This window comes from Tamandua tetradactyla, chromosome 1 (assembly GCF_023851605.1).
Source record: "Tamandua tetradactyla isolate mTamTet1 chromosome 1, mTamTet1.pri, whole genome shotgun sequence".
Classification (NCBI taxonomy): domain Eukaryota; kingdom Metazoa; phylum Chordata; class Mammalia; order Pilosa; family Myrmecophagidae; genus Tamandua; species Tamandua tetradactyla.
The window spans coordinates 207,720,017-207,746,182 of record NC_135327.1 but is presented as its reverse complement, the minus strand read 5'-3'; the positions used below and the strand labels follow the sequence as shown (position 1 = coordinate 207,746,182).

At 37.7% G+C, this 26,166-nt stretch overlaps 1 long non-coding RNA gene and 1 pseudogene across 1 annotated transcript in view; one reads left to right on the top strand and one right to left on the bottom strand.

Moving 5' to 3' along the window:
• Positions 1 to 1,632: 1,632 nt before the first annotated feature.
• The window catches only part of LOC143675576 (uncharacterized), a 173,647-nt gene continuing 149,113 nt past the window's right edge, over positions 1,633 to 26,166 (bottom strand). Inside the window, exon 7 of the long non-coding RNA XR_013171661.1 lies at positions 1,633 to 1,719. This is a non-coding gene — a long non-coding RNA (uncharacterized LOC143675576). The remainder of the gene's footprint in view (positions 1,720 to 26,166) is intronic.
• Positions 22,893 to 23,405, top strand: LOC143687915 (protein tyrosine phosphatase type IVA 1 pseudogene; annotated as a pseudogene).

Here is a 26,166-nt window from a genome sequence, read left to right as displayed (position 1 = left end):
TAGATTATCCCACAGAGATGTGGCGCACCCTATTGTAGATATTAACCTTTGATTAGAGGGAGATGTGACTCCTCCCATTCCAGGTGGGTCTTGATTAGTTTATTGGAATCCTTTAAAAGAGGACACATTTTGGGGGGAGGTTCAGAGCTATGAGAGAGCCATGAGAACCACGAGAGCCCATGCAGCCAGAGACCTTTGGAGATGAAGAAGGAAAACACCCCCAGGGAAGCTTCATTAAAGAAGAAGCCTAAAGAGAAAGCTAGCAGATGTCACCATGTTTGCCATGTGCTTTTCCAGTTGAGAGAGAAACCTTGAACTTCACTGGCCTTTCTTGAATGAGGGTAACTTCTTGTTGGTGCCTTAACTAGAACATTTTTATAGACTTTCTTTAGTTTAGACATTTTCATGGCCTTAGAACTGTAAATTTGCAACTTAATAAATTCTCCCTTTTAATAATCACTCTACTTCTAGTATATTACATTCTAGCAGCTAGCAAACTAGAACACTCTGAAAAGGCAAAGGTTTTCATTCTTGTGGGTCCCAACCAAGAAATCACCTTATTGTCTTATTGGTATAACATATAACAGTCAATCACTATAAAATGCTGAAGTGCTGTTGGGCACTCTTTAAAAACCCAGGTTGAATTTCTCTTAGACATTGCCTTTCTTCTGTTCATTAGCTAATTTGCCATCAAATGTAATTGGAACCTCAAGCTCTATTTCCACAGGGTAAACATTAGACATAGACTCATGCTCCAAGAGCCAGATAGAAGTCAAAATCCTGATTTCATTCTCGAGCTCTATTGTCAACCTTCCAAAAGCCAATATTGAGTTTATCTGCTCAATTCCAGTCATCCACTTGTTCATAGGCAGGAATGAGGCTTGGCTTTGGTGGAATTGAGTTAAGAATTCTCACTGAAAATAATGATAGTCCATTCATTTAACAAACCATAATGGTTTACCCACTGTATTCCAGGTCCTCTGGCATACAAAGTACTAGGCATACAAAGAGGCATTTAAAAACTGTGAGCTTGAAGAGTTTTCTGTTTAACAGATAATTTTATAGTAGTGCTTCTTTTTTCTGCATGTGAAATATGTGCATTTAAAATAGAAATACCTAAAAGAATTAAGAAGAAAACAAAAGTCATTCATAATGCCAATACTCAAAAGCAATTACTGTTAAAATTTTGGTCGTCTTAATCTCCATCTCTTTGGGCAATTTTAATCATTTCTTTTCCTTATTGACCAATTATCATTCTATAAAGCAGAGTCCCCTATGGTTTTCAGCATAGGGTTTAACTATGTTAATGTTATCAATGGTTTCTCTGTTGTCCATGGGCCTTACTTCTCTAGTTTGTGTGGTTTATTTTTAACTGTACAAAAGCTATGAAAGAGAACTTATCTGCTTTGAAATGTTCACAATATCTTAATGTATATCAGACTTCACATGTGTTCCTTTTAACAGGTTTGACACTCTAGGAAAGATAAATTGAGGCATATTTATAAGAGTCTAGCCAATACAACTAGAGATTTAAAAACTGATATTTAACAGTATCACTATTTATCAACATAAATCTGTGATTTCAAATACTGGGTGAGAGGAATGGAGCTGTTTTCTTCCTCTGGAGAAACAGTGCAGTGAAATTGGAGATCTAGGCAGGAGACATGCCCTCTTTTCAGGAGATTGGGTTTTTCTTTTACCAGGTAAAACATTCACCATCTGGTGAGAGAAATTTACATTTTAAGTATTAAAAGTATGTTATGTTACTAAATTTTGACATTTAACTTATCAAACTTTTCTGAATATTTTCTTGTTAGGAAACTGTAAGGAATTATAACCAATAATGATAATAAGCTATTTTCTATTAATACTATTGGACCTAAACCTCCTTAAAATTTGTTTCTTACTTTTCCCTAATCAATTACATAGTTATCAAAACAAAACACCAGGAACTGGTGACTGCAGTGCCTCCTCTTTTTGGCAATAATGACTAACCAGACTTATAATCACCTCCTTTAGGGGACATGGTTATCCTATGAAACAAAAACCATTTCTTCCTTATTTTGTACATTGGTATCAGATCTCAAATTATAATCCAATGTCAACACCCAAATCATTAAGCAACACTCACATACTGGCCATGGAAAAATGTCACCCTCATGCCCAGGACAACTAATAATTATGCATGGCAAGTTGCAAGAAGTACTGATAATATTAAATCTATAACCAGTGTTTCCTCCAGATAGAAAATAAAATTAGCACATTTTATTGAAGTTACAGTAATATAAGCAACAAAAAGAATAATCCCAAGATAAAAAAACTTTTTAAGTTATTTATAAGTACCTGTTTTCATTTGTTAAAGCTGCCAGAATGGAATATACCAGTAATGGGACAGCTTTTAAAAAGTGAATTTATTAAGTTCAAGTTCACAGTTCTACATCTGTGAAAATGTCCACATTAAGGTACCAACAAGAGGTTACCTTCACTGAAGAAAGACTGATACCATCTGGAAGACCTCTGTTCAGCTAGCAAGGCACAAGGCTGATGTCAGCTGGGTCTCTGGTTTCTGGAGACCTCTCTCAGATGTAATGGCACATGGCAAGGTTTGCTAGCTTTCTGGCCTCATTTGATAAGACTTCTCAGGGATGTTTTCCTTCTGCATCTCCAAAGATCTCTGGCTGTAGGCTCTGAAGTTTTTCCAAAATGACTCCTTCTTAAAGGGCTCCAATAAGCACCTCCACCTTGAATCTCCATGGAAACTATCTAATGAAAAAGTGCTACCTGATTCCCCAGCCTGTGCACTTCTCCCCTCACCCCCCTCAAAAAATTTCAACAATGGTACTGCAATAACAGGATAGTCACATGGAAAAAGAATGAAATGTGACCCCACCATACAGCATATAAAAATTTCAGAGGTACCACCCACAATTGGGTGGGTCATATCTCCATGGAAACAATCAAAAATTCCCACCCAGCAATAATGAATGAGAATTAAAGAACACAGCTTTCTTGGGTACACGACAGTTTCAAACCAACACAGTGCCTAAACATTCATGTTATATGGTTAGGTACTTGTTCTAGTTTGCTAGCTGCTGGAATGCAACACACCAGAGATGGATTGGCTTTTAATAAAAGGGGAATTATTTCATTAGTTCTTCAGAGGAAAGGCAGCTAAATTTCAACTGAGGTTCTTTCTTATGTGGGAAGGCACAGCGCAATCTCTGCTGGCCCTCTCTCCAGGCCTCTGGGTTCCAACAACTTTCCCTGGGATGATTCCTTTCTGCATCTTCAAAGGCCTGGTCTGAGCTGCGAGTGCTTAGATGAGGTATGCCGAGCTACTTGGGCTGTGCTATGTTGAGCTCTCTCATTTCAGCACCAGCCAATTAAATCAAACATCATTCATTGCAGCAGGCACGCCTCCTAGCCGACTGCAGATATAATGAACAACAGATGAGGTTCATGTACCATTGGCTCATGTCCACAGAATAGAACTAGGTACCTTCACCTGGCCAAGTTGACAACTGAATCTAACTACCACAGTACTGAAGGTAGTTCTGGTAAAATCAACCTAAGACTTGTAGGTAAAATTATATACATGGGGATTACTGTGGGGCCTTCCTTCTGCTAGGAGCCCTTGTTTCCAGAAGAACTGAGCCCCTTTACACAAGCTTCCCCCACCTCCTGTACATATCCTGTCTGACTCCTCCATAAGGTTTGTAGAAGCATTTTCCTCCCTTGAGCATATTCCTCCCACCCACCCTGAAAATGGCAGGAATTCATATTTTTCAAGACTCCTAGTGATTTAAGCCCCATATTGCTTTTGTTCAATCAGTGCTAAAAGGAATCACAGTGCTACAGATATAGGTATACTCATTTCCAGAAGACTTACTTAACAGATTGAATTTCTCTTTGTTAAGGTTTGGCTTGCATCTAATCATTAGCTAATTGACTATTCAGTATCACTTAAAAAATTGACTCCTAATTCAAAAGGGTAGATACTATACAAATCGTTAATGATCTTCTATGTTTAAATGCCTGAAAGCATCTACTTGCAGTTCATTTTCTGTTATTACTTGTGCCAGTTTGAAAGGATGTATGTACCCTAGAAAAGCTGTATTTTAATCCTAATCCCATTTTGTAAAGGCAACCGTTTCTTCTATTCCCTATTCAGTACTGTATGTTGTAATTAGATCATCTCCCTGGAGGTGTGACTCAGTCAAGAGTGGTTGTTAAACTGGATTAGGTGGAGACGTGTCTCCACCCATTCAGGTGGGTCTTGATTAGTTTACTGGAATCCTATAAAAGAGGAAACATTTTGTAGAATGTAGGGTATTCAGAGAGAGCAGAGGAGAACAATGTAGCCATGAGAAGCAGAGAGTCCACCAGCCAGCGACCTTTGGAGATGAAGAAGGAAAATGCCTTCCAGGGAGCTTCATGAAACAGGAAGCCAGGAGAGAAAGCTAGCAGATGACACCATATTTGCCACCTGCCTTTCCATATGAGAGAGAAACCCTGATTGTGTTTCTTTCTTATTGAACCAAGGTATCTTTCCCTAGATACCTTAGATTGGGCATTTCTATATAGACTTGTTTTAATTAGGACATTTTCTCGGCCTTAGAACTTTAAACTTGCAACTTATTAAATTCCTCTTTTTAAAAGCCATTCCATTTCTGGTATACTGCATTCCAGCAGCTAGCAAACAAGAACATTACTTTATGTAGATATTATTACTAATATGTCTACAGTGCTTTAGAATTCCTAAAAAGAGGTTTCTACATGTACTGTTTATATGCATTTCACTAGTGCAGGCTACATGGTTGTATTATTATTGTACTTTCATTGAGATTATTACTCCTCAATGAGTGAGCCAGTAAAAATTTTAATATATTTTTACTTTGCCTGCCTCCTGAAGTAGGGAACTTCCTCTCCCTGGAAGGTTCCAGCTTTTAGCATTTTGAAGGCATTAAAATAGAAGCCTAGGGCAGGCCATGGTGGCTCAGCAGGCAGAGTTCTCACCTGCCATGCCAGAGACACAATTCCCAGTGCCTACCCATGCAAAAAAAAAGTCTATATTGGGTGTGAGTTAGCACTAGATCAATGGTTCTCAAATGTGTTCTATGTTCTCTTGTCCAACATCATCAGCATCACATTGTAAATGTATTAAAAATGAAAATTCTCAAACCCTATTCCAGACCTACTGTTTCACTTGATAAATAAGAATTCGAAATAAATCTCTGGAAGTAACTACTTCAAAGTTTTCTTGACCTATGATGTCCAATACCTATACACTTAGCAAAACTATATTTTCAAGGAATTCTACCTTCTGTCATTCCTGGAGCATATGTTGATTTCTAATGCCAATCTGTTAAACATTGTGCCTGTTTGAGAGGATTTGTGTAACCTAGAAAAGCCAACAAATATCAACTCCAAATTCTTCATGACACTAAAGATTTTCTCCTATCAAGCATAATTCACCATGCCTATCTTTCATTTCTTTATTTTCTTCATCACCATTATCCGGTCATTTTCCTGAAAACCCAAATGAAAAATGGAAAGCCAGTCAGGAGCATTAGCAATGCCCCATCCCAAAGGTAGAGCCTTTACTATAGTTAGACTGTAGTACACTTTGCCAAGTCAAGTTGTAATGTCCTCTTCTTTGCATTGTATACATCTCTTCCCAGAAATAAAGGACTAAATTAAGAGAGTCTTCAGAGGTCACTTTAGTTACAGTGATTTTATGAAATAGCCATAAATAATTGCATAAAACTTTACTTTTCTGTAGTTAAAATTTGAGAGTGAAGCCAATAGCAGGATCAAATTACCTTTATTAGGCAAACCAAAGACCAGTGGTGTTGGGTCTCTGGGAAAATTTTCAATGGTCAGTGTTCTTCCAGCCTAGAAAGTTCTGGGGCACTTCATAAAATCCAAAAACCTTGTTTTGGTGGGGGGGTATTTGAACTTGTAGCTCTAAAGCTCTGGATTGTTAATTTTGCCAAGTTTTGTTTAAGTCAGTCAGTCACCAATATACAGTATTCTAGAGGCATTAAATAGGCCTTACTGTTAGCTTTATTATCAAATAAACTTTATTCTCATTACTCATGAATTAGACACTACATGGTACCTTGCACTTAGGGGTGAGCTAATTAGTTCATTCATTTATTCTAGACAAAGATGAACACAAAACAACTTTAAAATATTGTTAATATGGCATTACTGAATGCATAATATAGAAATATCTTAACATTTCATATAAAACCTTAAGAAAATGAAACAATCAGCATGAAAATTTAGTTGGCAAAATAATAATTGGTTGCTTCAGTCTTAGTAGCCAATTTCTTGGCTTATACCTAATTTGGCAGGTATCAGGAAGTTTATAGTTTGAGAAGATAATATCCAGTAGCAGTAGGAACCCTATTACCCACACACTTTGGAGGTTTGATAACCCTACAAATCTGCTACCAAAGAAGACTAGATTTGGGAGTATAATTCAAATTGACAGTCTCATGATTATTAACTTAGTTAACCCACTAGACTCTTACATCAACATCTAGAACTTTCTTGGCCTATAATTCAAGCTGAATGAATATGGACTGATTTATTCTACTACATTTATATGAAAGTTATGATGTGGCAGGTACCATTTTAATTGTTTTATAAATTACTAATAATTTAAATCCTCATAATTCTGTATGGTAGGTACTATTATCAGCCCCATTTTACAAATGAGGAAATTGAAGCACAGAACACTTCAGTAACTTGCCTAGGGTCACACAGTTAGTCAGAAGCAGTGCTGGAATCCAAACCCAATCAATCTGATTCTAATGTCATCTTCAGAAAAGATATCTTGGAAACATAATTTGAGAAATTAAACAGAGATCACAGTGGTGTTTAGTATTCTTAGTCTGTCACATTGCTGAACTAGAGAGGTCATACTCTCTATGGTGGGTTAATAATAGGCTGTAGAGAGGCATGGCTGAATGTCCTTATGAATTGACAGTATCCACCAGCATAGAAATGTATCTTTTGATCAAATAATGCCCTCTCATATTTAATAGCATACTAACTATGCTCTCTGTTCAAATTCCTACTCCTCTGGATAAAAATCAGTGAATAGGAATGAGAAAATAGTCAATGGGGTCAAAGAAGGAGCGTTGTTCAGGTTATATAAAGTCATTACAGACAGATCTACTGTCATGAGCAGGCTGAAAAGACAAAGTGAGGAAGACATACATGTGCTTTAAATGGAGCAACATGAACACAGGGAAGAGCAGAACTTCAGTGAGCTCATAGGTGAGGTTAGAAATCCTTGAAGGTCTGGATAATTAGGTAACTGCAGTGGTGGAAAGCAATTAAGAACTATTTCTCCCGAAAGTCCCAAAGAGAAATACTAAAAGCACACTTAATTAATAATAAAGATTTCTTAATTTAGAGCCCAAAAATTTGACACCTCTCATTACTCAGATTTTACCTAAGTCCAAATCCCCTCTTGTCCTGATCTAGTGGCATGACTCAAAGATTGGTGTTCAATGCTCCATGAAAGCCAATGAAGCCAGATACAGAGGACTAGATAAAGCTCAGAGATGTCAGAGGCACATTCTCCCTTACCGTACCGATACCTAGCAACCATTCCTTTTTTACTCTTTAAAGCATTTTTATTGATATATATTCACATACCAATCTATCTAAAGTGTATAATTTTTCACAGTATCATCATGTAGCTGTGCATTCATCACTGCAATCCATTTTAGAACATTTTCATTACTCAAAAAAAAAATCCACACACAAAAACAAAATACCCCATCCTATTCCATCACCTCCCTGCCCCCGTCATTGACCCTTAACCTTGTTGTGACATTTGTTACTGTTGATGTAAGAATGTTACTGTTAACTAGTCCATAGTTTACAATAACTGTATTTTCCCAATATACCACTCTATTATTGACTCCTTGTAATAATGAGTATACATTTGTTTTGTTTCTGCAAGAACATTTTTATATTTATACTATTAATCACAATCATTGTTCACTATAGGGTTCACTGTGTCATGTAGCCCCATGTGTTATCCTCTGGATTGCTTCTAGTGACGTACACAACTCTAAACTTCCCCTTTCAACCGCAATCACACCTATAATTCAGTGCTGTTAATTACACACACCATAATGTGTTACCACCACCTCTATCCATTACCAAACATTTAAATTCAACCTAGTTAAAAATTCTGCACACATTAAACATCTGCTCCATGTTGTCTGCCCTCTTTTTTTTATTGTGGTTTTATTGAGATATATTCACATACCATATACTCACTCAAAGTATACAATCAGTGGTTCACAGTATTATCATATAGTTGTGCATTTATTACCACAATCAATTTTTGAACATTTTCATTACTCCAAAGAAATAAAAATAAGAATAAAAATAAAAAAGAACACCCAGATGATACATAGGTGGTTCAGTGGTAGAATTTTCACCTTCCACACAGGAGACCCAGGTTGGAGTCTCAGACCATGCATCCAAAAAAAAAGAACACCCACACATCCCATACTCCTTACCACCCTGTTTTGGTTTGTTAAAGCTGCCAGAATGCAATATACCAGAAATGGGTTGGCTTTTATGAAGGGAATTTGTAAGTTCAAGTCTACACTTCTAAGGCCATAAAAATGTCTGAATTAAGGCTTATTTCACTCAACATACTTTCCTCAAGTTTCATTCACCTAGTTGCACGTCTCACAACTTCATTCCTTCTTGCAGCTGCTCAATATCCCATTGTATGTATGCACCACAGTTTCCACTTCCATTCATCAGTTAATGTACCCTTAGGCTACCTCCATCCATTGCAAATTATGAATACTACTGCAGTAAACACTAGTGTGCAAATGTTTATTTGCATCAGTGCATTCAGTTCTTCCAAGTATATACCTAATAATGGAGTTTCAGGGTCATATGGCAACCCTATACTTAGCCTCACAAGGAATGACCCCACTGCTTTCCAGAGAAACTGCACCATTCTAATTTTCTACCAACAGTGGATAGGTACATTTCTCTCTCCACATTTTTTCCAGCTCTTGTATTTTTTGTTTATTGTTTAAACAGTTTTATTCAGACCCCATTCAATTCATTCTAAGTAAATGAAAAATGGCTCCCCGTATAATTATATAGTTATGCATTCCCCATGTTCTAGTTTGCTAGCTGCTGGAATGCAACATACCAGAAATGGAATGGCTTTTAGAAAGGAGAATTTAAACGACATATCAGATAAAGGTCTAGTATGCAGAATTTATAAAGAGATTGTTCAACTCAACAACAAAAAGACAGCCAATCCAATTACAATGGGAAAAAGACTTGAACAGACACCTCTCAGAAGAGGAAATACAAATGGCCAAAAGGCACATGAAGAGATGCTCAATGTCCCTGACCATTAGAGAAATGCAAATCAAAACCACAATGAGATATCATCTCACACCCACCAGAATGGCCATTATCAACAAAACAGAAAATGACAAGTGCTGGAGAGGATGTGGAGAAAGAGGCACACTTATCCACTGTTGGTGGGAATGTCAAATGGTGCAACCACTGTGGAAGGCAGTTTGGCGGTTCCTCAAAAAGCTGAATATAGAATTGCCATACAACCCAGCAATACCATTGCTGGGTATCTACTCAAAGGACTTAAGGGCAAAGACACAAACGGACATTTGCACACCAATGTTTATAGCAGCATTATTTACAATTGCAAAGAGATGGAAACAGCCAAAATGTCCATCAACAGACGAGTGGCTAAACAAACTGTGGTATATACATACGATGGAATATTATGCAGCTTTAAGACAGGATAAACTTATGAAGCATGTAATAACATGGATGGACCTAGAGAACATTATGCTGAGTGAGACTAGCCAAAACTAAAGGACAAATACTGTATGGTCCCACTGATGTGAACCGACATTAGAGAATAAACTTGGAATATGTCATTGGTAACAAAGACCATCAGGAGATAGAAATAGGGTAAGATAATGGGTGATTGGAGCTGAAGGGGTACAGACTATGCAACAAGGCCGGATATAAGAACTCAGAAATGGACAGCACAATACCACTTAATTGTAATGTAATTATGTTAAAACACTGAATGAAGCTGCATCTGAGGTATAGTTTTTTTTTCTTTTTTCTTTTTTTTAATTTTTTTCTCTATTATCATTTTATTTCTTTTTCTGTTGTCTTTCTATTTCTTTTTCTAAATCGATACAAATGTACTAAGAAACGATGAATATGCATCTATGTGATGATATTAAGAATTACTGATTGTATATGTAGAATGGAATGATTTCTAAATGTTGTGTTAATTTTTTTAATTAATAAAAAAAGGGGGGAATTTAATGAGTTGCTAGTTTACAGTTCTAAGGCCGAGAAAATGTCCCAATTACAACAAGTCTATAGAAATGTCCAGTCACAGGCATCCAGGGAAAGATACCTTGATTCAAGAAGGCCGATGAAGTTCAGGGCTTCTCTCTCCAGTGAGAAGGCACATGGTGAACACAGTCAGAGCTTCTCTCTCAGCTGGAAGGGCACATGGCAAACATGGCATCATCATCTGCTAGTTTTCTCTCCTGGCTTCCGGTCTCATGAAGCTCCCCAGGAGGCGTTTTCCTTCTTCATCTCCAAAGGTCGCTGGCTGGTGGACTCTCTGCTTTGTGGTGCTGCAGCATTCTCTGCTCTCTCTGAATCTCTCATTCTCCAAAATATTTCCTCTTTCACAGGACTCCAATAAACCAATCAAGACCCACCCAAATGGTTGGAGACATGTCGTCCCTTAATCCAGCTTAACAACCACTCTTGACTAAATCACATTATTCAGGGAGATGAACTCATTACAGTTTCAAAGATACAGCATTGAATAGAGATTATTCTACCTTTATGAAATGGGATTTTTATTAAAACATGGCTTTTCTTAGGGGGCATATTTCCTTTCAAACCAGCATACCCCACCACATTCTACATGAAGACATTTCCATTTTCCACAAAGAAAGAATAGAACAAGAATAAAAATTAATGAATAAAAATTTTAAAAATAAAATGAAAGGAGAAACACCACCACCAAGAATCCTGTACCCCTCCTTTACATCCCCCTTTTATTGACTTTCAACTTTGGTATATTGCCTTTATTACCTTTAATTGAAGTATATTACATTTAACTATAGACCCTAGTTTGCATTGATTGTATTTTTCCATACACCCATTTGTGCCAGCTTGAAAGGATTTATGTACCCTAGAAAAGCCATGTCTTAATCCTAATCCAATCTTGTGGAAGCAAAGTTTCTTTTGATTCCTTTTCAACAATGCAGATAAAAATCTTTTTATTAGATTACCTCCATGGAAATATGACATGACCAATTGTGGGTATTAATTAGAGGGAAATATGACTCCACCTATTCCAGGTGGGTCTTGATTAGTTTACTGGAATCCTTTAAAAGAGAAAGCATTTGGAGAAAGCTCCAGAATGGTGAGAGATCCATAAGAGAATAGAGATGAAAGCTCATGCATCCAGAGACTTTTGAAGACAAAGAAGGAAATACCCCTGAGGGAGCTTCATGAAGCAAGCATCCTGGACAGAAAACTAGTGACGTTGCCATGTTCACCGTGTGCCTTTCCAGTTGAGAGAAAACCTGAACTTCATCAACCTTTCTTGAGTGAAGGTAACCTCTTTTTGGTGCCTTAATTTGGACATTTCTATAGACTTGCTTTAATTGGGACATTTTCATGGCCTTAGAACTGTAAACTTGCAACTTATTAAATTCCCCTTTTTAAAAGCCATTCTGTTTCTGGTATATTGCATTCCAGCAGCTAGCAAACTAGAACATTATCCCAGTTTCCACACCTTACTATGTTGACATTCATTTATTCTCCCTCATGTAAAAACATTCTTATATTTGTACATTTAATCACCATAACTGTCCACTGTAGGTTTCACTAAGTTATACAGTCCCAGTCTTTATTTTCTATTTTTCTTTCTGATGTCATACATGCCCCCAGCCTTCTTCTTTCAACCATATTCACACTTAGCAACTTACTTTTGTCCTTCAGTCTAAAGTGAGTCTCTTGTAGACAGCAAATAGAATAGTTCTGGTTTTTTAATCCATTCTGCCAGTCTATGTCTTTTGATTGGGGTGCTTAAACCTTTTTTTTTATTAACAAAACCAATCAACATACAATATGAACATTCTTTTTTTATCACATAGTTGTATAGTCATCATCATGATCATTTCTTAGAACATTTGCATCAATTCAGAAAATGAAATAAAAAGAAAACAGAAAAAAAATTCATACATACCATACCCCTTTTCCCTCCCTTTCATTGATCACTAACATTTCACACTACATTTATTTTAACATTTGTTCCCCTTATTATTTATTTATTTTTAATCCATATGTTTGACTCATCTGTCCATAAGGTAGATAAAAGAAGCATCAGACACAAGGTTTTCACAATCACACAGTCACATTGTGTAAGCTAAATCATTATACAATCGTCTTCAAGAAACATGGCTATTGGAACACAGCTCTACATTTTCAGGCAGTTCCATCCAGCCTCTCTGTTATGCCTTAACTAAAAAGGTGATATCTGTTTAATGTGTAAGAATAACCTCCAGGATAACCTCTCGACTCTGTTTGGAATCTCTCAGCCATTGACACTTTATTTTGTCTCATTTCTCTCTTCTGCCTTTCGGATGAGAAGGTTTTCTCAATCCACTGGTGTTGAGTCCCAGCTCATTCTAGGATTTCTGTCCCACATTTCCAGGAAGGTCCACACTCCTGGGAGTCATGTCCCACATAGAGAGGGGGAGGGCAGTGAGTGTGCTTGTCATGTGGGCTGAGAGAGAGAGACCAACTTTTGTTTGTGAGCAACAAAAGAGGTTCTCTTGAGGGGTGACTCTTAGGCCTAATTTTAAGTAGGCTTGGCCTATCCTTTGTGGGGTTAAGTTTCATACGAAAAACCCCAAGATTGGGGGCTCAGCTTAATTAAACCTTTAACATTTAATGTTATTACTGTATAGGCAGTACTTTCTTCTGCCATTTTGTCTTTCGGATTTTATATATCATATCTTTGTTTTTTCCTCTCTTTTTTTTCTTTTCTGGTAGTCTTCATTTCTATTCTCTTCTCCAAAACCCTGTGTGCTAGTTTGAAAGGATTTATGTATCCTAGAAAAGCCATGTTTTAATCCTAATCCCATCTGTGGAGATAGCCATTTCTTTTAAACCCTATTCAATACTGTATGTTGGAAACTTGATTAGGTTATCTCCAAGGTGATGTGACTCACCCAACTGTGGGTATGAACTTTTGAGTAGAGGCAGATGTGACTCCACCTATTCTAGGTGGATTTTGATTACGTTCCTGGAAACCTTTAAAAGAGGAAGCATTTTGGAAAAGGCTTGAGATTCCAAGAATGATGACAGAACCATGAGATGAGAAGCAGAGAGCCCATACTTCCAGAAACCTTTGGAGAAGGTATACATCTCTGGGGGAGCTTTTTTTTCCCATGAGGAAGTATCTCCAAAAGCCTGCATGCCAGTGGGGAAGGATGCCAGCCTCTGAAATGTGGGGGCTTTACTTACAGTGCTGCACTGTGATCTCAGCCCTTCCACCCATCCACAAAAAACAAAACAAACAAACAAAAGTAGGAGTTTTTAATTTAATATTTGGCCTTTCTTCATATTAACTAAAAAGAAGCCACACATACACTCTTACTCAAACTTAGAGAAAATATTTGTTCATTAAAGCTCAAATGCTTTAGATAATTTTTTTCTTTTTACACATTAGCACAGTAAGCTAATGTTTGAGCCATGCTGCAAAAGCTGTACAAAATGAAACAAACCTGCTAATTCCCTAAGTCACCTTGGCTTTTTAAAAATCACATTTTAAAAATAGGAATAAGAATGAAAATTTAATAATTTTAAATCAGCAAGTTTTAAAATATTTTCGAGCAGTGGTATGTTTACCAAAAAAAATCATGGCAAAACTACAAAGTTCCCTTATTACCACAAACACAGTTTTCAAATTATTAACATTTTATACTAGTGTGGTACATTTGTTACAATCGATGAACCGATATTATAAGAATTGTATTATTAAAGTCTATAATCATATTAGTGTTCACTCTTTGTGTTGTACAATTCTGTGGATTTTTTAATTAATTTATTGTAGTAACATATATACGACAAAAAATTTCCTATTTTATCTCCTAGCTAGTATACACTTCAGTGGTATTAATTACATTCACAATGTTGTGCAACCATTACCACCATCCAACTTTTCCATCATGTCAAATGTATTAGTCAGGGTTCTCTAGAGAAACAGAATCAACAGGGAACACTCGCAAATACAAAATTTATAAAAGTGTCTCACGTGACCATGGGAACGTAGAGTCCAAAATCTGCAGGGCAGGCTGTGAAGCCGACAACTCCGATGGAGGGTCCGGATGAACTCCACAGCAGAGGCTCACCAACCAAAGCAGGAATGGGGCCTCTCTTCCGAATCCTCCTTAAAAGGTTTCCCGTGATTAGATTAAGCATCACTCATTGCAGAAGACATGCCCCTTTGGCTGATAACAAATGGAATCAGCTGTGGATGCAGCTGACGTGATCATGATCTAATTCTATGAAATGTCCTCATCGCAACAGACAGGCCAGCACTTGCCCAACCAAACAGGTTCTACAACTTGGCCAAGTTGACACATGTCCCTGACCATGACACCAAACAAAAACACTGTACCTATTAAGCATTAACTCCCCATTTTGCACCCCACCCCTGCTCCTGGTAACCTATATTCTAATTTCTGAGTCTTTGAAGTAAATATTCTAATTATTTCATATGACAGAGATAATATAATATTTGTCCTTTTGTGTCTGGTTTATTTCACTCAAAGCGATGTCTTCAGTGTTCACCCATGTTGTAGGATATTTTAAAACTTCTATTCTTGGGGGCAAGATGGTGGTTTAGTGAGGTGTGGAATTTAGTTCATCCTTCAGAGCTGCTAGTAAATAGCCAAGAATTGTACAGAACAACTTCTGGGGCAACATCAGTGACTGGACACAGTGTACACCCGTCTGGACCAGGTGGAACAGCTGAGACCCCACACAGGAAAGTAAGTCCCCCAAGCCATAGAGTTCAGCACCCCTCTCCCATGGGCATGGAAGGCTGGTCCCTGAGGAGAAAGGAAACAGACTTTGCTAGCAGCAAGGGCTTAGCTCAACCAAGTTTCAATTGCAGAATTAATTAAGACACTCTTACTTCTGAAAATAGTCTCTCAGCACAGATAAACCTGGAAAATCATAAGCATACTAGGAGATTTTGCCCCAGTAGAGGTTGTGTGTGTGTGAGAGAGGGGGCGCTTATGGAAAAAAAATGCAGAGGCTTTTTCAGTTGGACAGCACAAAATACTGGAAAAGGGCTGGATCCCAAGAAAAGTGGGCACATAAAGCCTGAAGATACATAGAGCCACATAACAATTTAAGCTCTTCATTGACAAACCTGAGAAGCAGGGGTCCGGCTATGAAAAGGTGTTTGTTTTTTTTTGCTTTTCTTCTACTCCTTAACAGCTCATTAGATAGAACTGGAAGCACTCTCGGGTTCCAACTGTGCTCCAGGCAAGGGCAGAATTAAGCTTGTCTGAGAGGAAAAGTAATTAGTCAGGTGAAAGGAGTTAATTCCCTAAAGGGTGCATTCTCCCCAAGAGAAACATGTGGCCCAGCTCAAATGGAATCCTTCCTTCAAGGGATTCAGAACCCAGGGACTAGAAACTGAAGCAGTTGAAGTCATCCTACCCTCTCTCCTCTGTCTCAGCCACACCCCTGTCAGGGAGAGTCTGCTGAAATGAAAGGTACCATGTCACTTAATGCTGGTGGGAAATCACAAGCAGACAAGTGCCACATGCTGGGCAGGATAGGAAAAGCAGTCTAGAGGCTTCACAGGAAAGTCTGTCAACCTGCTGGGTCTCACCCTCATGGAAAACTGATGCTGGTTACTCTTTCCTCTGAGATGTGGGCCTGTCTGGTCTAGGGAAATCTGACTGGGGTCGATAATATCTGGGGAGACCATCCTCAAAAAAAAAGCATGATGAAAGGCAAGAAACAGAAAAACAAGAACTGAAAAGTTCTGATCAATTAAACAGAACTATTCTAGAGGTCTAGAATAAGTTGAACTGAATGTCAAAGAACAGAGAACAAAGCCATGCATCAAGTAAATACTAGTTGTTATAGCATGCTAGCTGCCAGAATGCAATGTATCAGAAATAGAATGGCCTTTAACAGGGGGAATTTATTAAGTTGCAAGTTTATCTGTCTAAGGCTGTGAAAATATCTCAATTTAAGTAAGTCTATAAGAATGTCCAATCTAAGGCATCAGGGAAACATACCTTGGTCCAAGAAGGCTAATGACATTCAGGGTTTCTCTCTCAATTGGAAAGGCACATGGTGAATATGGTGATGTCAGCTAGCTTTCTCTCCAGGCTTCTTGTTTCATGAAGCTCCTCTAGGGGCATTTTCCTTCTTCATCTCCAAAGGTCTCTGGCTGTGTGGGCTCTTGTGGCTCTCTCATGGCTCTCAAGCTTTTTCCAAAATGGTTACCTCTTTTAAAGGATTCCAGTAAACTAATCAAGACCTACCTGGAATGGGTGGAGTCAAATTTCCCTCTAATCAAAGGTTAATACTCACAATTGGGTATGCCACATCTCCATGGAGATAACCTAATTAAAGTTTCCAACCGACATTATTGAATAGGGATTAAAAGAAATGGTGGGTGCAAGTGTAGTTTAGTGTTAGAATTCTTGCCTGTCATTCAGGAGACCCAGGTTTGATTCCCATTCCATGCACTTTCCAAACAAATAGTCAAAATGAAAAAACAAATTAAAAAATTCAATAACTGGTGCTGCAATAATGGGATACTAACATGGAAAAATAATGAAATGTGACCCACCCATACAGAATACAAAAAAAAGAAAGAAAGAAATGGTTGTTCTACAATATTGTTCTGGATTAAAACATGGCTTTTTTAAGGTATATAATACTGTCAGGATGAGGGACTAGAAAACTGAAGCAATTAAAGTCATCCTACAATCTCACCTCTGCCCCAACCACACCCCCGGCAGGGAGAGTCTGCTGAAATTAAAGGCACCATGTCACTTGTGGGAAGCCACAAGCAGACAAGTGCCACATGCTTGGCAGGATAGGGAAAGACAAAGCACAGATGCTTCACAGGAAAGTCTGTCAACCTGCTGTGTTTCACCCTCAGGGAAAACTAATGCTGTCTACTCCTTCTTCCTGCGATGTGGGCCTGTCTTGTCTGGGAAAATCTGACTGGGGTTGATAATATTGAGGAGACCATCCTCAAAAAAGAAAAAAAGGCATGATGTTGGAAGGGCAAGAAAGAGAAAAACAAGAACTGAAAAATTCTGATTGATTAAACAGAACGTATGCTACAGGTCTAGAATAAGTTGAACTGAATGTCAAACAACAGATAGAAAACAAAGCCATGTAGCAAGAAAATCCTACATAAAAGAGTGAAAACCTCCAGAATAAACTAATTAATGAAATCAAATGCCTAGACACCAGAAAAAAATAAGTAGTCATACTTGGAAAATCAAAGATATGGCCAAGTCAGTGGAACAAATCAACACTTCAAATGAGATACAGGAGTTGAAAAAACTAATTCAGGATGTTCAAACAGACATGGAAAATCTCATCAAAAATCAAATCAGCAAGTTGAGGGAGGATATAAAGAAGACATTGGGCAAAAAAAAAAAAGAAGAAATCAAAAGTTTGAAAGAACAAATCACAGAAATTATGGGAATGAAAGACACAATAGAAGGAATGAAAAATAGAATGGTAATCTACAACAATAGATTTGAAGAGGCAGAAGAAGGGATTAGTGAACTAGAGGACTGGTCACCTGAAATCCAACACACAAAAGAAAATATAGGGAAAAGAATGGGAAATATGAGCAGGGACTCAGGGAATTGAATGACAATATGCAGGGCATGAATATATGTGTTGTGAGTATCCCAGAAGGAGAAGAGAAGGGAAAAGGAGCAGAAAGACTAATGGAGGAAATAATCACTGAAAATTTCCCATCTCTTATGAAAACCATAAAATTACAGATCCAAGAAGTGCAGAATTCCCTAAACACAATAGATCCAAATAGACCTACTCTAAGACACTTACTAATCAGATTGCCAAATATCAAAGAGAAAGAGACAATTTTTAAAGCAGGAAAAGGAAAGCAATCCATCACAAAACAAGGAAAGCCCAAAAAGATGATGTGTGGATTTCACAGCAGAAACAATGGAGGTGAGGAGGCAGTGGTATGATATATTCAAGATTCTGAAGAGAAAAAATGCCAACCAAGATTTCTATATCCAGCAAAATTGTCCTGCAAAAATAAGGGGGAGATTAAAATATTTTCTGACAAACAATTATGCAGAGAATTTGTGACTAAGAGATGGCTCTGGGAGAAATATTAAAGGAAGCAATACACACAGATAGAAAAGGGTGGAGAGAGAGGTCTGGAGAGGAGTGTATAAATGAAGACTTTCAGTAAAGGTAAAAAGAGAAAAAAAATTAGATATGACACATAAAATCCAAAAGGCAAAATTGTCAAAGAAAGTACTGCCTTTACAGTAATAACTTAAATGTTAATGGATTAAACACCCCAACCAAAAGACATAGACTGTGGAGTGATGCAAATGTTCTAAACAATGATCATGGTGATGAATATACTACCCTGTGATTATTTGTGAGCCATTGATTGTACACCATGTATGGAATGTTTTATGTTAAGAATGTTTGTGTTTGTATGTTGTTTTGTCAATACAAGTATATTTAAAAAGACATAGACTCGCAGAATAGATTAGAAAACAGGACCCAACTATATGCTGTATATAGGAGACTCATTTTAGACACAAGGACAAAAATAGGTTGAAAGTGAAAGGTTGGTGTTCTAGTTTGCTAGCTACCAGAATGCAATATACCAGAAATGGAATGGCTTTTAAAAAGGGGAATTTAATAAGTTGCTAGTTTACAGTTCTAAGGCCGAGAAAATGTCCCAGTTAAAGCAAGTCTATAGAAATGTCCAATCTAAGGCATCCAGGGAAACATACCTTGGTTTGAGAAGGCCAATGATGTTCAGGGTTTCTCTCTCAAGTGGAAGGATACATGGTGAACACACTCAGAATTTCCCTCTCATCTGGAAAGGCACATGGTGAACACAGTCAGGGTTTCTCTCTCATCTGGAAGGGCATATGGTGAACAAGGCATCATCTGCTAGCTTTCTCTCCTGGCTTCCTGTTTCATGAAGCTCCCCGGGAGGCATTTTCCTTCTTCATCTCCAAAGGTTGCTGGCTAGTGGGCTCTCTGCTTCTGTGGCTATGTCATTCTTCTCTGGCTCTCTCTGAATCTCTTCATTCTCCAAAATGCTTCCTCTTTTATAGGACTCTAGAAACTTCTCAAGACCCACCCACATGGGTGGAGACATGCCATCACCTAATCCAGCTTAACAACAACTCTTGATTAAATCTCATCTCCAGGGAGATTATCTGATTGCAGTTTCAAACATACAGTATTGAATAAGGATTATTCTACCTTTATGAAATGGGATTTAGATTAAAACATTGCTTTTCTAGGGGCATACATCCTTTCAAACCAGCACAGTTGGGAGAGGATATTTTGTACAAACAATAATCAGAAAACAACAACAAGTAGGAATAGCTATACTAATATCTGACAAATTAGACTTCAAATGTAAGACAATTAAAAGAAATAAAGAAGTACACTATGTATTAATAAAAGGAACAATTCAAAAAGGAGGCATAATAATCATAAATATTTATGCACTGAGCCAGAGTACTCCTAAGTACATGAGGCAAACACTGATGACACTGAATAGAGAAATAGACACCTCTACTCTAATAGTTGGAGACTTCAGTTCCCTGCTCTCATCAATGGATAGAACATCTAGACAGAAGGTCAATAAAGAAACAGAGATTGTAATAATACAATAAATGAACTAGACTTAACAACATTTACAGAATTATACCATACAACAGCAGGATACACATTTTTCTCAGGTGCTCATGGATCATTCTCAAGGATAGACCATATCCTGGGTCACAAAGCAAGTCTTGATAAATTTAAAAAGACTGAAATAATGCAAAATATTTTCTGAGATCATGATGGAATGAAGTTGGAAATCAATAACAGGCAGAAGGCCAAAAAATTCACAAAAATATGGTGGCTAAACAACGCACTCTTAAACAACCAGTGGCTTAAGGAAGAAATTGGTAAATATCTTGAGACAAATGAAAGCAAAAACACAGCATATCAAAACTTATAGGATACAGCAAAAGCAGGGTTAAGAGGGAAATTTATTGCCTTAAATACCTATATTAAAAAAAAAGAAAGAGCAAAATTCAAGGAATTAACTGTTCACTTGGAAGAGCTAGAAAAAGAACAGCAAACTAACCCCAAAGCAAACAAAAAGAAAGAAATAATGTAGATTAAAGTAGACATAAATGAAATTGAGAACATGAAAACAATTGAGAAAATCAACAAAACCAGAAGTTGGTTCTTTGAGAAAATCTATAAAATAGATGGATCCTGTATTAGTTAGGGTTCTCTAGAGAAACAGAATCAACAGGGAACACTTGCAAATATAAAATTTATAAAAGTGTCTCATGTGACCGCAGGAATGCAGAGTCCAAAATCCACAGGGCAGGCTGCGAAGCCGACAACTCCGATGGATGGCCTGGATGAACTCCGCACGAGAGGCTCACCAGCCAAAGCAAGAATGGGACCTGTCTCCTCTGAGTCCTCCTTAAAAGGCTTCCCATGATTAGATTTAGCATCACTAATTGCAGAAGACACTCCCTTTTGGCTGATTACAAATGGAATCAGCTGTGGATGCAGCTGACGTGATCATGACTTAATCCTATGAAATGTCCTCATTGCAACAGACAGGCCAGCACTTGCCCAATCAGATAAACAGGTACCACAACTTGGCCAAGTTGACACAAGTCCCTAACCATGACAGATCCCTACTTAGGTTGACAAAACATGAGAGAGAGAGAGAGAGAGAGAGAGAGAGAGAGAGAGAGAGAGAGAGAGAGAGAGAGAGAGAGAGAGAGAGAGAGAGAGAGAGAGATAATGCAAATAAATAAAATCAGAAATGGAAGAGGAGATACAGCCACCAAACCCACAGAAATAAAAGAGGTAATGAAAGAATACTATGAGCAACTATATACTAATAAATTAGACAATGTAGATGAAATGGACAACTTCCTAGAAAGGCAAGAACAGCCAGTATTGACTCGAGAAGAAATAGATGACCTCAACAAACCAATCACAAGTAAAGGGATTGAATCAGTCATCAAGAAGCTCCCCAAAAAGAAAAGTCCAGGAGGACCAGATGGCTTCACATGTGAATTCTGCCAAGCATTCAAGAAAGAATTAGTACCAATCCTGCTTAAATTCTTCTAAAAAATGAAAGAGGAAATCCTCTGAACTGGGACAAAATAGTCTTTTCAGTAACTGGGCATGGAAGAACTGGATATCAATAGCCAAGAGAATGAAAGAGGACCCCTATTTTACACCCTACACAAAAATTAACTCAAAGTGGATCAAACACCTAAATATAAGAATTAGCACCATAAAGCTTCTAGAAGAAAATGTAGGGGAACATCTTCAAGATCTAGTAGTAGGAGGTAGCTTCCTAAACTTTACACCCAAAGCACAAGCAACAAAAGAAAAAATAGATAAATGGGAACTCCTCAAAATCAAATGCTTCTGCATCTCAAAAGACTGTCAAAAAGGGGAAGAGGCAGCCAACTCAATGTGATGCAATTGAGATGATCAAGAAGAGCTGATATGAAGAGAAGCTGAGTTTGGACATGAGACATTTGACATGCTTATCAACTATTCAAGTGAAGACGTTAAGTAGGCAGCTGAATATAAAAATCTGTTCAAAGGGTCTGAACAAAAGATATGAATGTGGGAGTCAGTAACATCCAGACAACATTTAAAGTCATGACACTTGTGAAGATAACCATGGAAGAGGAGAAGGAAGAGAGGAGAGGAAGGGAGTAAAGGAAGAGAGATCCCAGGGGCATGCCATCATTTAGAAGTGAGAAGGATGAGTTGGAGTATACAAAAAGAAGCCAAGGAGGAGGAACCTGAATGATTAGAGAAAAACCATATGAGTAGGAGAACTTGAACAAGAAATATCAAGACTGACACTGCATGGTAGAGCCTGGTGCCACTACTGCTGCCTGCTCCGCTGCCACCTGTTGATGACCACCATTGCTCCCTTGTCCTGCAGCTGCCACCACCTTCACCACTTGTCTCACTGCTGCCTTTTGACTGGCTATATGATTAGGCCACAATCTTCAATGAATAAACATATTCCTTTTTTGTGGCATTGGTGATCACACATTTATAGAATTTCTGAAGTGCAGTGGAGATTTCTACCAGGCACAGCACAACCTCTATGCAGACAAGTGAACCGAACAAACTCATTATTACTCCACCAAGAAACCCCCATAAGAATAATTAACCTGGACACAAAATTGTTGAATTTAAATCTGCAGAGCATTTTACAGGAAGCATTCTGACCTGGATGGGGTAAACCTCAGCGCACTACTTTATACTGCTTCAGTATTACTGCATTGAAAAATTGCTGCTTCTGGTTAGGAGGCTCACTTCATTTCTCGTACTCCCAACTTCATGCTCAAAGCCCTGAGAATTTCAAGTCGAGTATATTAAAGCAGACTTCAATTTCTTCAACATCATTTCTCTATTCATTTTTTAAAATTCTTTCATAACCTTACTGAGTTTTTTTAAACTAAATTAACGTGACTTGAATGAACTGCCCAGCTCCTGTGAAAATCATATACAAGAGCATGAGACTTCTTATTACACACAATCTGACCAATGCAACCTTAAGCAAATTTATAGAGGAACATAGGAAGTATGGAGTTAGCGCAATAGTAAGAGTATTTGAAGCAAGTTATGACATGCTCTTGTGGAGAAGGAAGGCATCCATGTTCTTGATTGGCCCTTTAATGATGGAGCACCACCATCCAACCTGACTGTTGATGACTGGTTAAGTCTTATAAAAATTAAGTTTCATGAAAAACTTGGTGGTTGCATTGCTGTTCATTGTGTTGTAGGTCCTGGGCGAGCTCCAGTGCTCTTACTCTAGCATTGATTGAAGGTAGAATGAAATATAAAGATGCATACACTTCATAAGACAAAAGTGTTATGGAGCTTTTAACAGCAAGCAACTTTTGTATTTGGAGAAGTATCATTCTAATATGGGGCTGCCCTTCAGAGACTCCAATGGTCACAGGAAAAACTGTTGCATTCAATAAAACAGAGGAATAGCCTAATTTGTTATCTATATTAGCCAACATGTTGGTGAATAAGTCCAATGAAGCTTCCAGAGGAGTACTGAGAAGCAGTTTTACCACACTACAAGTTTGACAGAATTGCAACCTCTTTGTTTGTGTTACAATTAGCCTATTTGGACCTCTAGCAAAAGATTCTTGCTGGTCAGCATTTAAAATAGATTTATCATTGTAACAGCTGACCTTTCCTGAAATCATGCAGTATTGATGATAGTTACAAGGGCCAAAACTCGTGACCCTTTCCCCCACCACCAGCTCGTTGCAACTTGTGACTCTCTCACCCTTGCCGCAACTCATGACTCCCCTTGCCAAATGTTCTGTGAGGTGAAAACCACTCCAAATAAGGATTTATAGTACAAACTCCATCAATAAAGAACAAACAACTCAAAACAGGCACAAAGAAGAAAGAAGCAAGAATACTGCCAGTCAGGGAAGGCGAACTTCAGAGTATAGAGCACATCACAATGTAGGAGGATATTTTTCTTCAGGCTCTTGAAAGTCTTCCTTCACCCTCTTTCCCCTACCCCCCTTCACTTCCCCCTTCCCCCCTTCACTTCCCCCTTCCCCCCTTCACTTCCCCCTTCCCCCCTTCACTTCCCCCTTCCCCCCTTCACTTCCCCCTTCCCCCTTCACTTCCCCCTTCCCCCACCTTCCTCTTCCCCCTCCCTCTTTTATAATAAACTCCTTTCAACCTCAGCTCACTGCATGTTTATGAGTGTCATACTGAACCTCAATTTTCTAACAATTGGTTGTAAGTCCTCTTTTAATCTCTTCTGGTGCCAGATTCTTATCAATATATAAGAAATTTAGAGAGATTAGGTGCTAAAATACCCAGCACAATACATGTATATTTTACTTGTATATCATACAGAACTTAATATTTCAGGAACTATGAACACTCTAGACCTTATGTGGTTTATTCCTTCAGTCATTTCAAACTCTAAAAGTAGGCCCTATATGGCTACTTGCCTGTTCACTTTATGTTTACATCTCCCACAGTTGTACAAGTGTACATTGGTTTGCACAGCCATTGAATTTTGTTAGATTTTTACCCAGTCTTATGGTGATTATTTAATGTCTATAACTCATTCTCTGGTGTTAGAGAAAGTCTCCATTTTGAAAATCTACATTGTGCAGAAGCACATGTCTTTGATGTCTCCAGACAAAAAACCTTACAGTTAATTTAATTTTTTCACTTTTTGGCACAACCTAACCAGGAGGGCCTGACAAGCAAACGGAAGGGGGCTATTAAATATTTTTAGTAAAGTGTCTTTGTCTTGTGCAGAATATGTAGAATATGCTCTTTAATTTGGTAAATACTTTTTAAGAAGTAGAGATGCTTTGTTACAGTAGCTATAATAATTCTTCATCAAAATTTCTATAATTCTTGTAATTTTTTCCATATCTATTGGAAGTTGTTTACCAAATATTATCTTTGTTCAAAGTGTGATCTTTTTTCCCAACCTTTCTTGCAATAAAAAAAGAAGTAGGTTTCTGCTAATGATTCAGTAGATATCTAATATTTTTTATACTTTTGAGCTGTGTAACTTAATATTTGGATATTTGATAAATTTTTTTATTATGTAATTGATAAATGGTGATGTGTATTAATGTTAGTTGAACCATATATTTATACTGTCTAGGAATGTGTGGTTATAGTTCTATGGGGGAAATAATTTGTCAGTGTTCTTCAGCTTGTAGAAACTTAGTGCAAAAACTTACATCTAAATAAATAATGAAATGAAAAAAGATCAAGACTGAATAATACTCAATGGTTAGCAATGTGGAGTTGCTCATTGTTTTCAGAAGAATAGAGAGGGGAACTCAAATAAGTAGGAGGAGAGGAACTGGAGAGAGAAAGATTAGAAAACTCAAGGAATTTTGCTTTAAACAGAAAAGAAAAATGGAGTAGGAGGATGTGGAAGTGAGGAAGTTTAGTTTGTTTTAAAGTTGTAGAAATAAACTGTGTTTGTATATTATGGGAATAATTCTTCAGGGAGAGAAAAAAGTTGATGATACAAAAGAGAAGAGTAAATAGAGCAATATTCTTAAATACTATGAGGAAATGGGATTTAGTGTACAGGGATTGCTGTGGTGGAGGCTGGGGATATTTTCTTCTCACCACAGTTGCTGAAGTAGAAAGTTAGCTCATTAGCTGAGAGTGAGGTTGTGGAGGAGACATTAGAAAGAGAAAGTACTTACTGTAAGCATAAAGTAGTGACAAAATTTTTTTTTAATAAAAAAACAAGACAAAAAAATATGATGTAGTCATTTAGGAAACTGGGAGTGAGGATGGTCTAGGAAAATGCTTAAGATTGCCAGCTGTTCTAATTTGCTAGCTGCCAGAATGCAATACACCAGAAACAGAATGGCATTTAAAAAGGGGAATTTAATAAATTGCTAGTTTAAAGTTCTAAGGCCTAGAAAATGTCCCAGTTAAAACAAGTCTATAGAAATGTCCAATCTAAGGCATCCAGGGAAAGATACCTTGGTTCAAGAAGGCCAATGAAGTTCAGGGTTTCTCTCTCAAGCGAGAAGGCACATAGCAAACAGGGTCAGGGTTTCTCTCTCATCTGGAAAGCATGTGGCAAACACGGTGTCATCAGCTAGCTTTCTCTCCTGGTTTCCTGTTTCATGAAGCTCTCTAGAAGGCATTTTCTTTCTTCATTTCCAAAGGTCGCTGGCTTGTGGACTCTCTGCTTCTCATGGCTACATCATTCTGCTC